The following is an 18,098-nucleotide window of genomic DNA, read 5'->3' on the forward strand; positions in this document are numbered from 1 at the left end:
TCTCTAGCTTCTTCCACCCGAAGTGCACTGCACCATCATGGTATGCTTGCAGGACGGTGGGCACTTTAGCCTGGGGAATCACCAGCTGGCGGATCTTCTCGTGAGTCTTTGGATTAATCAGCTCGCGATACAACTTCCCCTGGTGTAGGTATAGCCGGGTCCGTTCTTGCCACAGACGTTGGGCTTCGGCAGGGGCAGCAGGGTCTATCCCAGCAGAACCCTGTTCCACTAGAGTCTTGACCAGGCGGACAGCAGGTGCCTGGTCCTGAGCTTCCTGCCAGTCCTGTCAGGGCAGCGGATCCAGGTTCACCCGTTGTTGGTAGACGTGCACCTTCTCAGTGAATGGCCGGTGAAATGCAGGCAACTCGATCTCTTCGAGGTCATCATCCTCTGGCCCCTCTTCCGACAGGTGGGGCATCCGGGAGAGTGCATTGGCATTGACGTTGGTACGGCCGGCCCGGTACTTGATGGTGAAATCGTAGTTGGCTAACCTGGTCACCCACCGCTGCTCCAACGCGCCCAGCTTGGCCGTATCTAGATGGGTCAGCAGGTTATTGTCTGTGTACGCGGTGAACTTGGCTGCTGCCAGGTAATGGCGGAAACGCTCGGTGATAGCCCACACCAGTGCCAAGAGCTCAAGCTTGAAGGAGATGTAGTTCTCAGGGTTCCTCTCAGTCGGTCGGAGTTTTCGGCTAGCATAAGCTATTACCTTTTCCCTTCTGTCTTGGACCTGGGATAGAACAGCCCCCAAGCCCACATTGCTGGCGTCGGTGTAGAGGATGAATGGGCGGCTGTAGTCAGGGTACGCTAGGATTTCCTCTCCGGTCAGGGCTGTTCTCAGCTGGCGGAAGGATTCCTCATGCTTTTCTTCCCACACCAATGGGGCTACTAGGGATCTACCACCCTTGGTCTGTCCTACGAGGAGGTCTTGCATGGGGGCAGCCATCTTTGTGTACCCCTTAATGAAGCGACGGTAATATCCCACCAGGCCCAGAAACTGCCTCACTTCCCTCACTGTGGTCGGTCTCGGCCAGTCTTGGATGGCGGTGATCTTCTCGGGGTTGGGGGCGACACCTTCCGCACCAACCACATGTCCTAGGTACTGCACTCTGGGTTTCAGCAGATGACACTTTGAGGGCTTCAACTTCATCCCATACTTGGCAAGGGACGCGAACACCTCGGCTAGGTGCTCCAGGTGGGCTTCATACGTCTGTGAGTACACAATCACATCATCCAAGTACAGCAAAACGGTCCCATAGGCAGTCTTCTCTCGGTCTTCCGGTGCCACGGCCACCTGCCAGTACCCGCTGGTGAGGTCAAGGGTGGAGAAGTAGTTAGCGGTTCTCAGCGAGGCCAGGGACTCTTTGATGCGGGGCAGAGGGTAAGCATCCTTATGCGTTATCTGGTTAATCTTCCGGTAATCCACACACATCCGCATGGTGCCATCCTTCTTCTTAACCAGCACCAACGGAGCGGCCCAGGGACTACAGCTGTCCCTAATAACCTCTGCCTCCTTCATGTTCCTCAACATGTCTTTGGCGCATTGGTAGTGCGCAGGGGGAATAGGCCTGTATCTCTCTTTAATAGGGGAGTGTGTACCGGTAGGGATGTGGTGTTGAACCCCTTTAATCTGCCCAAAATCTAGAGGGTGCTTGCTAAAAACCCGCTCATACTCCTGTACCACCCGGTATACCCCTTCCTTGTGGTGTATGGGGGTATCATCAGTGCCGACATGTAGCTCTCGATACCACTCGCCTAACTCCCCCAGGGATGAGTGGGAACCGGCAGCAGGCGGTGTGACCGGGGGAACGGCTTCATGGATCGTGTGGGGATCTAGAGTGAACAATTTGGCAAGGGTAGCGTACCGGGTGGTGCATGAATGCACACATATTGGTTTTATAATCTTATTGTATTACTTTATATTCTTATTTCACTTGTGCATATCTCCACCATAATCCTGGCTAAGAAATATAGCTTTTTTTGGGGTACACAGGTAGTAAGGTCTTCTTTCTATTTCTTTAGGGGTGATATAGCCTGGTGGAACTCTAGACCTCTAACATTATATATGCACCCTTTTTCTTTATGGTTCTTGGACACCTTATAACATTCTTCCATACATATATATCTTTCTCATAAATTATAAATAATTAGGCATTTTTATATATTTTATTTACATTTTCATAAATAACTTTTTACAAAGCATGGGGGACATTCTCACATACATATAATTTTCATGTACGCATTCTGAAAATTTACGCATAAACCGTACACACTCCTTTTTGTAACAATTTCTATAACTCATTCGCTGAACTCTCATCCCGGATATTCATTCTTACACCGAATTTCCTGTTATAACACAACATTCATGATTTTTATTCAATTTATTTTTATTTTTTAGGTTTATTAGTAGTGATGAGCGAGTACTAAAAAGCTCGGGTGCTCGAAGCTCGGGCCGAGCCTCCCAAGATACTCGTGTACTCGGCCCGAGCACCGAGCCCAATGTTATCCTATGGGAGACCCGAGTATTTTTGTGAAATGACCACCGGCAGCATGTAGAAACCCTAAAAATGGCACAAAAGTCTCCGAAGAGTGCTCAAATGACATGGCAACAGCATGGGGAAGACCCCTTGAAGCATTTATCACTCAAAAGTCACAGCTGTGAATAATTTTGTCCACGTTTTACGCCATTTTTACGGACTCACCAGAAAACCTTCCAAAATGACACCAAAATGATTTTTCATAGCGGAAATGTTAAGGGCACATACCCAATAGTGAGATAGAGCTAATGTATGTTACTTTTTGAGATCAATACATGAAAGATTTTACGTAAAACATTGTGTGGCACTCCGATGTCCCTGAGAAGAGACGTGCATAAAGGCCTCTGAGTCTAATGTGCCCATTTTGAGGAACTGAGTCTTTGTAGTATTTTCCTTTGCCAGGGCAGTCCAAAATTGTGAGGTTCACCAATGCCCCTGCATACAGACGTGCATGATGGCCTGTAAACCTGAAGTGCCCATTGTAAGGAAGTGGGTCTATTGTAGTATAGCCCTTAGGCAGGGCAGCCAAAAATTGGGAGGCTCCACGTTGTCCCTGGATAGAGACGTGCATGAGGGCCTCAAAACATTAAGTGTCCAGTGTCAGGAAGTGGGTGTATTATAGTATAGCCCTTAGGCAGGGCAGCCAAAAATTGGGAGGCTCCACGTTGTCCCTGGATAGAGACGTGCATGAGGGCCTGTAAACCTGAAGTGCCCATTGGAAGGAAGTGGGTCTTTTGTAGTATAGCCCTTTGGCAGGGCAGCCAAAAATTGGGAGGCTCCACGTTGTCCCTGGATAGAGACGTGCATGAGGGCCTGTAAACCTGAAGTGCCCATTGGAAGGAAGTGGGTCTTTTGTAGTATAGCCCTTTGGCAGGGCAGCCAAAAATTGGGAGGCTCCACGTTGTCCCTGGATAGAGACATGCATGAGGGCCTCAAAACATTAAGTGTCCATTGTCAGGAAGTGGGTGTATTATAGTATAGCCCTTAGGCAGGGCAGCCAAAAATTGGGAGGCTCCACGTTGTCCCTGGATAGAGACGTGCATGAGGGCCTGTAAACCTGAAGTGCCCATTGGAAGGAAGTGGGTCTTTTGTAGTATAGCCCTTTGGCAGGGCAGCCAAAAATTGGGAGGCTCCACGTTGTCCCTGGATAGAGACGTGCATGAGGGCCTCAAAACATTAAGTGTCCATTGTCAGGAAGTGGGTGTATTATAGTATAGCCCTTTGGCAGGGCAGCCAAAAATTGGGAGGCTCCACGTTGTCCCTGGATAGAGACGTGCATGAGGGCCTCAAAACATTAAGTGTCCATTGTCAGGAAGTGGGTGTATTATAGTATAGCCCTTAGGCAGGGCAGCCAAAAATTGGGAGGCTCCACGTTGTCCCTGGATAGAGACGTGCATGAGGGCCTCAAAACATTAAGTGTCCATTGTCAGGAAGTGGGTCTTTTGTAGTATAGCCCTTTGGCAGGGCAGCCAAAAATTGGGAGGCTCCACGTTGTCCCTGGATAGAGACGTGCATGAGGGCCTCAAAACATTAAGTGTCCATTGTCAGGAAGTGGGTGTATTATAGTATAGCCCTTAGGCAGGGCAGCCAAAAATTGGGAGGCTCCACGTTGTCCCTGGATAGAGACGTGCATGAGGGCCTCAAAACATTAAGTGTCCATTGTCAGGAAGTGGGTCTTTTGTAGTATAGCCCTTTGGCAGGGCAGCCAAAAATTGGGAGGCTCCACGTTGTCCCTGGATAGAGACGTGCATGAGGGCCTCAAAACATTAAGTGTCCATTGTCAGGAAGTGGGTGTATTATAGTATAGCCCTTTGGCAGGGCAGCCAAAAATTGGGAGGCTCCACGTTGTCCCTGCATAGAGACGTGCATGAGGGCCTCAAAACATTGTTCCCATTGCAAAGGAGCGGGTCTCCTGTCGTTGTAATGTCCATTCTGCAAAGAATGGGCGAAAAAATTTACCACTGGGGGTATACCTGAAACAAAGGCCTAACTCTTGTAACGGTCATCATGGTGGCGCATGAGGAGAAGGAGGAGCAGTCCAGCGATTATCCAAAGTCCAGAAGTGTGTACCCATGGGTGACTGGAGGTACATGGCAAATTCCCGTTACAAACTTTAAATTCCGCTCTCATTTGCTGGTGGTGTGGTGAAGTCTGGCCCAATCCAACCCTTGTTCATCTTGATCAGAGTCAGCCTGTCAGCATTTTCAGTTGACAGGCGGGTGCGTTTATCTGTAATGATTCCACCTGCGGCACTAAAAACATGCTCTGACAAAACGCTAGCGGCAGGGCAGGCCAGGACTTCCAAGGCGTAGAGAGCCAATTCATGCCACGTGTCCACCTTGGATACCCAATAATTGTAAGGCACAGAGGAATGTCGGAGTACAGTTGTTCGATCTGCAAGGTACTCCTTGAGCATCTGGGCAAACTTAGGATTTCTTGTGGCACTACCCCGCACCTCAGGGGCTGTGGTACGTGAGGGGCTGAGAAAACTGTCCCACATCTTAAAGACTGTTCCCCTACCTCTGGCGGATTGGACTTGTGCCTCTCTCGGCTGTACGCCTTGGTTGTCCACTGATTCCTGACCTATGCCGCTAGCGTTTTGTGAGGGGAATGCTTTGCCTACTTCCGTGACTATGGCCTTCCGGAACTGCTGCATTTTGGTTGACCTCTCCGCCTCGGGAATAAGAGACATAAAGTTCTCCTTGTAGCGTGGGTCTAACAGTGTTACTACCAGTAATGATTGTCGGCCAAGATGTTCTTAACGCGAGGGTCACGAGACAGGCAGCTTACCATAAAGTCAGCCATGTGCGCCAGACTCTTAACAGCCAGGACTTCAGTAGCCTGACCAACACGTTGACTGAACATGCTGTCCTCCTCCTCCTCCTCCTCCTCCTCCTCATCTACCCTGTCCTCTGGCCAGCCACGCTGAACCGAGGATATGACTGGTGTGCATGTCATATCCTCAATTTGGCCGGAGATTTGCTCCATGTCTTCATCCTCCTCCTCGTCATAGTCCTCCACTGCACGTTGTGATGAGACGAGGCTGGGCTGTGTGTTATCACCCACACCCACTACTGTTTCTTGCTGCAACTCATCGCGCTCCGCCTGCAATGCATCATGTTTGGTTTTGAGCAGAGACCGTTTTAGAAGGCAGAGTAGCGGTATGGTGACGCTAATAATGGCGTCATCTTATACCTTTATGATGTTATTGTTTATTCTAAAGCAAACAAGATTTTAGGGTGTATAAAAAGGGAGATTAGATCCGGTGATCCCAACGTATTGTTAACCCTCTATAAATCACTTGTAAGGCCACATCTGGAATATGGGGTAAAGTCCTGAGCAGGTTGATAACCATTGGTTTGAGCATGGTAGGGTGTAGTGCGCATCTTCCTGCATCCGCCATAACCTTCCCTTAGGATATACTGTGCCCTTATCAGATTGGTTGTACAAGGTTGCTTCTCTTATTGGATGGATTTCAAGCTGCATGGATAATGTTCATTTAAATGATGTGGATAGAAAGACTGAAGATATCTACATGTAGTCTGAAATCCATCATGAATCAATACTATTTTACACAGTCATAAGCAGCCCATGGGCATTCACCTGCATTCAAACCAATAACAGCTCATAGACCAGACAATCCATCTACCACTGGACCAAAGACAGGAAGTTAAATCCACTGCCTGCGGTAACCAACTTAATCCTATAGGCTACTCACACAACAAACCCAACAGAAAGGAAAAAAACATGGCTTCGATTATCCATCCAATGAAAACGCATAACCATTGTGAGCCATTGGACAATGCAATTGGACACTTGGTGACATGGTGCACGGCCCAATGAATCAAGTCTTTACTTCATATTCACGGTTTAAGCCCTTGGGTTCTAATGTGCCCAGAGTACATATCCAGAAAGATTCTCTTTCTTTGAGCTAAACACAAGTCAACAATACATTGTAAGCAGATTCTATTACCAGTCCCACACCATTTTGTGACGCATAATCACACAGTGATCCAATTAACATTCCAAGTCATCGAACATGTCCAAGCCATACGCAGAGGAGGCAATAGAATTAGGAAGCTCAAAGAAAGGGAATCTTTCTGGATATATACTCTGGGCACATTGGAACCCAAAGGCTTAAACCATGAATATGAAGTACAGACTTGATTCATTGGGCCATGCATGGACATAATGGACATAATTCTAATAGGCAGGACAGGTAATAAGGAGCACAAGTTATATGCTAAAATGTGTTGTGTGACAAGACAGACACAGGAAAGGACATGATAACAGGTGTAGGGACCAACAAGGTGAGACAAGGGGTATCAGGATAGGGTCAAGTAGGTATGAATGTAGTAATGGGGCAGGCATAGAGAATTGTATGTGAATGTGAATTACAATAAATCACTAAGGAAAGGAATATGTGAGTGTGTGCCTAATGTAAACTAATATTGTACTGGCAAAATTATAGATGGAAAGGGAGAAGGGGAGGGGGGGAGAGAGGAGGCTGTAATTGACTACAAGGGTATGAGTTATGAGTGATCATAGGGATAGTGTTACATAAGTGGAAATACCTATGGAGGACCGGATGTGTAAGCGCATACCTTATACAAACCTATAGAGTGCTGATGGGTGAGAGTGTGATGTTAGATATAAGACATCCTATAGTGAATAGTGAGCCGTAATCAAGTGCAACAGGGATATTTCACGTGACTATGGGAACCTGGAAGGTAAAGAAAGGGGAGAAAAAACTGTTAGACAAGGTAATCAGACATAATGTAACCAGTTGATCAGACATGATCACCTGGTTTGAGACCCCCTGCCTTACACTATATAGATATCATGTTCATTCCCCATCTATCTTGCTCAGGAGAGCATCTCCCTCCCCCGGCACCAAGAGCAGCTCATACTGAATTGTTACATTGACTAGTAACACTGCACACAGAAATGCACCTTAATATTCCACTGTTAACCCTTTCCTCCCAGCAGTAACACACAACTCCTCACCTTGATATCATGGTGATTTATGGTCAGAATGACTTCAATGCGATCAGTGATTTCTATTCTAGCTCTGCTCACATAGATTTTATATCCACACTCAACTATAGGCCGTTCTTCATATTTTGGGGGCTTTTAGTCAGATATACTAGTTTGTGCCTGTATAGTATTGGTGTAGATGGGAGTGTAGGGCATGGGTTACATGGCACTGTGGTGGAATACTGATGGGAGGTATTGGTGCTGTGTTTGATGCTTCTACTGGGTATTTTCCTACAAATACTGGAACAGCTCACTGCTTAGAATGATCCTTCCCAGCTCTATAATATATTATATATACCCCACAATGCAGGCTCACACACACATTTGTCTCAAGTGTGTTGTAGGGACACAGATACAGTCTTGGTCATGTGACTAAAGGCTACTTTACACACTGCGATATCGGTCCCGATATCGCTAGTGTGGGTACCCGCCCCCATCTGTTGCGCGACACGGGCAAATCGCTGCCCATGCCGCACAACACCGACCAGACCCGTCACACATACTTACCTGCCCGGCGACGTCGCTGTGTCCGGCGAACCGCCTCCTTTCTAAGGGGGCGGTCCGTGCGGCGTCACAGCGACGTCACTGAGCGACCGCCCAATAGCAGCGGAGGGGCGGAGATGAGTGGCCGGAACATCCCGCCCACCTCCTTCCTTCCTCATAGCGGCTGGGAGGCAGGTAAGGAGAGGTTCCTCGTTTCTGCGGTGTCACACGGAGCGATGTGTGCTACCGCAGGAGCGACGAACTACATCGTTACTGCTGCAGTAACGATAATCGAGAATGGAGACCCATGTCACCGATGAGCGATTTTGCACGTTTTTGCAACGATGCAAAATCGCTCATCGGTATCACACGCAGCAACATCGCTAATGCGGCCGGATGTGCGTCACAAATTCCGTGACCCCAACGACTCCGCATTAGCGATGTCGCAGCGTGTAAAGCCCCCTTTAGTGGGAGTGGTGTACAGGGTCTTAGCAGTAAAGAGTATTCCATATTTCTGCCAGATACCCACAGAGATATTGAAATCTGAAAAAAGAGACTTCTGCTCATTGAAGGTAAGAACTGCTCACATAGCGTTCAACTCCACAGCAAACGAGTGCTCTAGCACTGGCATCTCAGCAGGGATATTCCCCTACTACACATGTGTGTCTAGGTCACTGTGACAGTTTACAGGACATAACTCAGGGCACCTAGACAGAAGGCAGAGGGACTACTTTCTATTTCTGGTGTAGAGCTTAGTACAATATATATATATTTATACTATTACATGGGACACATGTACCTTGTATTACCATTATTCGCTGTATATGAACCCCTTTTCTCCGGGCATTATTTGTCTATAGCATTTTTCACGAACCTGAGGCAACTGAGAACCCTTCAGTGAAGGAATTCCACTAACCCTCACAATACCTACCAGGGGCCTCCCTGCAGTAACTCAGGTAGTTGTACCCATTCTCTTTCCGCATTCTATGTGTTCTTCTTCTTTCTTCTTTTTTTTCTTTTTTCTTCTTTTTATTTCTATCATGTAGTTCAGGGGTTTATAGATATATGTCCTGCATCTCATATTTCCTTTAGTGGTGCTTCTTACCCATTCTCATATCATTTACCCTAGTATTTCATGATCCTGAGGCGACTGAGAACCCTTTAATAAAGGAATCCTTTTTCACCTGAATTGTCAAGTGATACTTACCAGTGACTATCACGTAATGTTACAGGTAGTTCCATTTTCTTCCTCTTCTTTCTCTCCTTTCTTCTTTGTCACACGGTCCATTGTGTTATAGCCCACGTGTCATGATAACACTTGTACCATCTTTTCATTTAGATTCCACCTACAATTATTTACCGATTCCAGTTCTGGAATAGGCTTTCATCATCTACTCACTAGAATTCTCAAGTTCATAAGGTACTGAGACATATACATGTTCACACCATTATAAAGAACAAAGTATAAACATTGAGGTTTTTCTCACACCCATGTTCCTGTGTTCTTTGATATGATATGTGTTCATTTCCTTCACTATATAGGATTGCAAGTTTTCCATTTGTACCTTAATGGCAATGACGCTATACAATTGAACACATATCATCCTGTTATCCATATAGGTGTGTATTTACCTGCTTGACTATTTTTGGTTGTTTGATCCAGAATGTTTCTCCAGATAGGTCATGTGGAAATTTTCTTTCCTCAGTACAAATGTTTTCACTATGGCTTTGGAAAATTTTTTTGTATGTGCATCATGGTCATTTGACCCATTGTACTCTCAAGTAGCAATATATTGTACTGTTATGTTGTACTATGTACTAATTACGTGTTTATATGGTTTTGTAACCCTTTATGATCTTAGATAACTTTATCCTTGATAAAGACCTAAAAACAAGCTCGAAACGTTGGATGAATTATCCTTTTGCACAAATAAAGAATTTTCAGCATTCTAAGAGTTCTTTTCTTACGTTATTGATCACTATAGTGTGCCAGAGCTATTTCTATTGAATTGACTCTTATTTTTTCTGAGCACCTGCTATATACACAGTGAGCCAGACATATTCAATTTTCATTCAGAAGGCAGAGGGAAGCCTTAGCAGCTGAGCCTATATCTTGGCTTGTGAGCATTAGAACAGGCCGGCGATTACAGGGTAACATGAAAAATGTCCAGCTTGCATTATGACTAGAACATGACAATATCCTTTTAAGTACTAACCTATGATGCGTTCCTAAGCAGTTGATGTTATATGTTCTACATTTCATTTTCTGCATACTTTCCAAGTAGTAGAATTTGCTTTGATATAGGCAACTGGATTTTCACAATGAAAAGGCAAAGGATAACGCCCGAAAAAGACGCCATACATTATGTCAGTGCCATCACTGACAAACCTGGATTGACCATGAAATACATCAATCCCCTTAAAGGTGAGTTAAAACAAGTTTTAACTAAATTGCCTTAATATTGTCATGCATTAGAATGACTGTCTTAGGTAATGATAAATATTTTCTACAGGAAGAGGAGTGTTTGCTGAAACTGAAATCGAAAAAGGGAGTTTTGTTGCAGAATATCGAGGTGAGCTCACGTATGCACTTACGATGGTAGACAACTACTCGAGATTTATGGTTGTGGTACAAGTCAAAGATCTAATGGCCCATACTGCAGCGAAGGTCTTCCAAGCACACTTATGCAGACCTCATGGCTACTCAGAGAGAGTCCTCACAGATCAAGGCACTGCCTTTGAAGCGGAAATCTTCAAGGACTTCTGCAGCTTTTACCGATGCAGGAAGATGCGTACTACACCCTACCATGCTCAAACCAATGGTTATCAACCTGCTCAGGACTTTACCCCATATTCCAGATGTGGCCTTACAAGTGATTTATAGAGGGGTAACAATACGTTGGGATCATCGGATCTAATCTCCCTTTTTATACACCCTAAAATCTTGTTTGCGTTAGAATAAACAATAACATCATAAAGGTATAGCAGTACCGTTTCAAAGTTTCGGTGTCCCAAGCAGCATTCCATCAGCCTCTGGAAGGTTCCTGGCAAATTGCACAGCTCGAAGGGCATGCTTTTGAACTCGCAGAGACCCATCGGGGTGGCAAAGGCGGTCTTCTCCCGGTCTGCCTCAGCAACGGACACTTGCCAATAGTGACTAGTGAGATCAAGGGTAGAAAAATAATTTGCAGTTGTCAATGCAGCTAGCTATTCCTCAATACAGGGGAGTGGTGCTGTCCTTCTTCTTTAACAGGACCAACGGAGCTGCCCAGAGGCTACAACTGTCACGGATAACCCCAGCCTCCTTCATGTTGCTCAACATGTCCTTGGTACACTGGTAATGTGCAGGTAGATTTGGCTTATATCTCTCTTTGATGGGTGGGTGTGCACTTGTGGGGATGTAGTGTTTGACCCCTTTTATTTTTCAAAAGTCTAGCGGATGTTTGCTGAAGACTTGCTCGTATTCTTGCACTAGCCTGTAGACCCCCTTCTTGTGATGTGAAGGTGTGGAGTCAGTGCCTACGTGTAATTCCTTACACCACTCCTCTGGCTGACTTGGTGAGCTGTCACTGAATGGGTGGGCTGAAGCAATGGTGGATGCTGCTGTTTGGATAGCATGTGTATCTACTGAGAACAGCTTATCAATGGTGGCAAATCGGAGCAGCTTAATCTTTTGCTCTCCGCAGTTCAACACTCTCATGGGCACTCTTCCCTTCCATATTAATGAATAAAACTATGATGTAAATAGCATATAGATACCCCACAAATGCAGATAAAAGTAGGTTATGGGAAAAGGGGGAAGAGAGAAACAGGAAAATAGTGGAATAAAGTATACCTTCCAGGTGGGAGAGGAAATGGCAGCACAGCCAGTGGAGGTGAAGCAAGGGGAGCCTGCAACTAAAGAGTTGAGAGCGTTATCACATGGTGACTGAGCCTGATTGTAACGGGAGCATAGAGGTGCCGATCCTGTCTTACCTGCGTTGGTGTAGAAGTGGGTGTCCTGTGGTGGAGTCAGCTATGTGCAGTGGTGGCCGTGGGTTCTTTTATGTGCGACCGTAGTAATAGCTGTGCCCACTTCCTGTATGGGAGTGGAATGCAGTGAGGCTAATGGAACGCACGCCTGCGCATTTGTGTTTAACGTCGCGCATGTGCAGAACGGAGAAAAGGCTGCGCTCACTTCCTAATGAAAGGGAGTGAGACGCAGCTGGGAAGGGAAGGGAAAAGATTAGGGTTTGGGGATGATGAAAGGGCTTTCTACGGGCAAGGATGGCAAAGGGTGGCAGTGACGGAAAGTCAGGCAGATGGTCCTGTCCTGTCCTGTCCGTCCGTCTTTTTGTATCATGAATTGGAAAGACTGCAAGGGGGAGGGGAGGTGCTTGTGCCCAAAAGGAGGAGTTATTCAGATTCATTGCAGTGGGCGGCGGCTGCAAAAAGCACCATTCTCCTTGTTTTTGCTCTGCAAATTCTACTACTTGGAAAGTATGCAGAAAATGAAATGTAGAACATATAACATCAACTGCTTAGGAACGCATCATAGGTTAGTACTTAAAAGGATATTGTCATGTTCTAGTCATAATGCAAGCTGGACATTTTTCATGTTACCCTGTAATCGCCGGCCTGTTCTAATGCTCACAAGCCAAGATATAGGCTCAGCTGCTAAGGCTTCCCTCTGCCTTCTGAATGAAAATTGAATATGTCTGGCTCACTGTGTATATAGCAGGTGGTCAGAAAAAATAAGAGTCAATTCAATAGAAATAGCTCTGGCACACTATAGTGATCAATAACGTAAGAAAAGAACTCTTAGAATGCTGAAAATTCTTTATTTGTGCAAAAGGATAATTCATCCAACGTTTCGAGCTTGTTTTTAGGTCTTTATCAAGGATAAAGTTATCTAAGATCATAAAGGGTTACAAAACCATATAAACACGTAATTAGTACATAGTACAACATAACAGTACAATATATTGCTACTTGAGAGTACAATGGGTCAAATGACCATGATGCACATACAAAAAAATTTTCCAAAGCCATAGTGAAAACATTTGTACTGAGGAAAGAAAATTTCCACATGACCTATCTGGAGAAACATTCTGGATCAAACAGCCAAAAATAGTCAAGCAGGTAAATACACACCTATATGGATAACAGGATGATATGTGTTCAATTGTATAGCGTCATTGCCATTAAGGTACAAATGGAAAACTTGCAATCCTATATAGTGAAGGAAATGAACACATATCATATCAAAGAACACAGGAACATGGGTGTGAGAAAAACCTCAATGTTTATACTTTGTTCTTTATAATGGTGTGAACATGTATATGTCTCAGTACCTTATGAACTTGAGAATTCTAGTGAGTAGATGATGAAAGCCTATTCCAGAACTGGAATCGGTAAATAATTGTAGGTGGAATCTAAATGAAAAGATGGTACAAGTGTTATCATGACACGTGGGCTATAACACAATGGACCGTGTGACAAAGAAGAAAGAAGAGAAAGAAGAGGAAGAAAATGGAACTACCTGTAACATTACGTGATAGTCACTGGTAAGTATCACTTGACAATTCAGGTGAAAAAGGATTCCTTTATTAAAGGGTTCTCAGTCGCCTCAGGATCATGAAATACTAGGGTAAATGATATGAGAATGGGTAAGAAGCACCACTAAAGGAAATATGAGATGCAGGACATATATCTATAAACCCCTGAACTACATGATAGAAATAAAAAGAAGAAAAAAGAAAAAAAAGAAGAAAGAAGAAGAACACATAGAATGCGGAAAGAGAATGGGTACAACTACCTGAGTTACTGCAGGGAGGCCCCTGGTAGGTATTGTGAGGGTTAGTGGAATTCCTTCACTGAAGGGTTCTCAGTTGCCTCAGGTTCGTGAAAAATGCTATAGACAAATAATGCCCGGAGAAAAGGGGTTCATATACAGCGAATAATGGTAATACAAGGTACATGTGTCCCATGTAATAGTATAAATATATATATATTGTACTAAGCTCTACACCAGAAATAGAAAGTAGTCCCTCTGCCTTCTGTCTAGGTGCCCTGAGTTATGTCCTGTAAACTGTCACAGTGACCTAGACACACATGTGTAGTAGGGGAATATCCCTGCTGAGATGCCAGTGCTAGAGCACTCGTTTGCTGTGGAGCTGAACGCTATGTGAGTAGTTCTTACCTTCAATGAGCAGAAGTCTCTTTTTTCAGATTTCAATATCTCTGTGGGTATCTGGCAGAAATATGGAATACTCTTTACTGCTAAGACCCTGTACACCACTCCCACTAAAGGGGGCTTTACACGCTGCGACATCGCTAATGCGGAGTCGTTGGGGTCACGGAATTTGTGACGCACATCCGGCCGCATTAGCGATGTTGCTGCGTGTGATACCGATGAGCGATTTTGCATCGTTGCAAAAACGTGCAAAATCGCTCATCGGTGACATGGGTCTCCATTCTCGATTATCGTTACTGCAGCAGTAACGATGTAGTTCGTCGCTCCTGCGGTAGCACACATCGCTCCGTGTGACACCGCAGAAACGAGGAACCTCTCCTTACCTGCCTCCCAGCCGCTATGAGGAAGGAAGGAGGTGGGCGGGATGTTCCGGCCACTCATCTCCGCCCCTCCGCTGCTATTGGGCGGTCGCTCAGTGACGTCGCTGTGACGCCGCACGGACCGCCCCCTTAGAAAGGAGGCGGTTCGCCGGACACAGCGACGTCGCCGGGCAGGTAAGTATGTGTGACGGGTCTGGTCGGTGTTGTGCGGCATGGGCAGCGATTTGCCCGTGTCGCGCAACAGATGGGGGCGGGTACCCACACTAGCGATATCGGGACCGATATCGCAGTGTGTAAAGTAGCCTTTAGTCACATGACCAAGACTGTATCTGTGTCCCTACAACACACTTGAGACAAATGTGTGTGTGAGCCTGCATTGTGGGGTATATATAATATATTATAGAGCTGGGAAGGATCATTCTAAGCAGTGAGCTGTTCCAGTATTTGTAGGAAAATACCCAGTAGAAGCATCAAACACAGCACCAATACCTCCCATCAGTATTCCACCACAGTGCCATGTAACCCATGCCCTACACTCCCATCTACACCAATACTATACAGGCACAAACTAGTATATCTGACTAAAAGCCCCCAAAATATGAAGAACGGCCTATAGTTGAGTGTGGATATAAAATCTATGTGAGCAGAGCTAGAATAGAAATCACTGATCGCATTGAAGTCATTCTGACCATAAATCACCATGATATCAAGGTGAGGAGTTGTGTGTTACTGCTGGGAGGAAAGGGTTAACAGTGGAATATTAAGGTGCATTTCTGTGTGCAGTGTTACTAGTCAATGTAACAATTCAGTATGAGCTGCTCTTGGTGCCGGGGGAGGGAGATGCTCTCCTGAGCAAGATAGATGGGGAATGAACATGATATCTATATAGTGTAAGGCAGGGGGTCTCAAACCAGGTGATCATGTCTGATCAACTGGTTACATTATGTCTGATTACCTTGTCTAACAGTTTTTTCTCCCCTTTCTTTACCTTCCAGGTTCCCATAGTCACGTGAAATATCCCTGTTGCACTTGATTACGGCTCACTATTCACTATAGGATGTCTTATATCTAACATCACACTCTCACCCATCAGCACTCTATAGGTTTGTATAAGGTATGCGCTTACACATCCGGTCCTCCATAGGTATTTCCACTTATGTAACACTATCCCTATGATCACTCATAACTCATACCCTTGTAGTCAATTACAGCCTCCTCTCTCCCCCCTCCCCTTCTCCCTTTCCATCTATAATTTTGCCAGTACAATATTAGTTTACATTAGGCACACACTCACATATTCCTTTCCTTAGTGATTTATTGTAATTCACATTCACATACAATTCTCTATGCCTGCCCCATTACTACATTCATACCTACTTGACCCTATCCTGATACCCCTTGTCTCACCTTGTTGGTCCCTACACCTGTTATCATGTCCTTTCCTGTGTCTGTCTTGTCACACAACACATTTTAGCATATAACTTGTGCTCCTTATTACCTGTCCTGCCTATTAGAATTATGTCCATTATGTCCATGCATGGCCCAATGAATCAAGTCTGTACTTCATATTCATGGTTTAAGCCTTTGGGTTCCAATGTGCCCAGAGTATATATCCAGAAAGATTCCCTTTCTTTGAGCTTCCTAATTCTATTGCCTCCTCTGCGTATGGCTTGGACATGTTCGATGACTTGGAATCTTAATTGGATCACTGTGTGATTATGCGTCACAAAATGGTGTGGGACTGGTAATAGAATCTGCTTACAATGTATTGTTGACTTGTGTTTAGCTCAAAGAAAGAGAATCTTTCTGGATATGTACTCTGGGCATATTAGAACCCAAGGGCTTAAACCGTGAATATGAAGTAAAGACTTGATTCATTGGGCCGTGCACCATGTCACCAAGTGTCCAATTGCATTGTCCAATGGCTCACAATGGTTATGCGTTTTCATTGGATGGATAATCGAAGCCATGTTTTTTTCCTTTCTGTTGGGTTTGTTGTGTGAGTAGCCTATAGGATTAAGTTGGTTACCGCAGGCAGTGGATTTAACTTCCTGTCTTTGGTCCAGTGGTAGATGGATTGTCTGGTCTATGAGCTGTTATTGGTTTGAATGCAGGTGAATGCCCATGGGCTGCTTATGACTGTGTAAAATAGTATTGATTCATGATGGATTTCAGACTACATGTAGATATCTTCAGTCTTTCTATCCACATCATTTAAATGAACATTATCCATGCAGCTTGATGCCTTGTGGACTCGGTCTAGGGACTTTGGCTTCAACTAGAGGATCACTTGGCTACATGGCTTCAATCTAGGGGCTCCAATTCCGATTGGAGATCATAACCGCAATCTAGGGATTTCGACTCCGGCTGCCAGGATTATGCCATATCATCATACCAGAGACTACTTAAGGAAGAAACCCAGGTTGGACAATTTTGTCACCTGGCTACAGACTTTGCAGACCTCAGCCAGCTTCCTAAATCTGGCGCTATTCTATTGTCGGTGGGTGCCCGACAAATTACACAGCTATGTAAAATTTTGGTTTATGAAACTTCAAATCCAGTGACTGATTATTATGTTTTCTAATGTCCTGATTTAAAAAAAAAATAAATATTTTTTTTTAACCATCAAATATTGATTTTGTACAATCCATGTGTGAAGTTACATACAAGTGACATGAACAAGAAAAATACTTATTGTAACCAAAAATATTCACAATTTTATATATAAAATACATTTATTTATTGTACAGTCATTCTGCAACTTTATTAGAAATTTATTCTTGCACTTTTTCCTTTTCTCTAAATCCCCCTTTTCTCTTATAGAAGGCCTGTGGATCTTCTCTGTGAAGCATCCGGCAATCATGTTCACGTTTCATTTACTTTGGTATCGTCGTTCCATCTCCTTGATATTCCGATGAAAACCTTCTTGTTCTTCCCACCAGCACCAAGGTTTTCAGACAAGTAGTCCAAATAGGAATGTAAAAAATGTAACTTCAAATTCATTAGACAACCCAAGGCTTTGAAACGTTTCAGCATGTTCTCCACGATGGACTTAAATTTTGATTCTTTGTTGTTACCTAGAAACGTATTTATTGCTTCTTTCAAAGAGTCCCAAGCCCTTTTTTCAACAGTTTTCATTATTGTTTAAAACACGTCATCCTTCATTCATGGGTTTCTGAATATCCGAACCCACAAAAATGCTTTTGTGCTGCCCCTGTGCCAGCAGCCGCCGTTGGTCGGATCCAGACCTTCTAAGAGAGTGGCTCGACCCGGGGGTCTCGCGGACATGTCGAATAAAAGGAGGAATGTAGATGTATGGGCTAGGCCGTATTAAGTTTGTGACGCCACCAACGGTGTGTGGTGAGGTGGGACACCACCGCTGCCGTTATGGGATACCCGGGAGAGATGTAGTGGCAGCTGGATGTTAACCCCTCCGTGTGTAGGGATGATTGCCCCGGGGCCCAGTGTCTTTGTGCAGGGTATGGA

This window comes from Anomaloglossus baeobatrachus, unplaced genomic scaffold, assembly GCF_048569485.1.
Source record: "Anomaloglossus baeobatrachus isolate aAnoBae1 unplaced genomic scaffold, aAnoBae1.hap1 Scaffold_633, whole genome shotgun sequence".
Lineage (NCBI taxonomy): Eukaryota > Metazoa > Chordata > Amphibia > Anura > Aromobatidae > Anomaloglossus > Anomaloglossus baeobatrachus.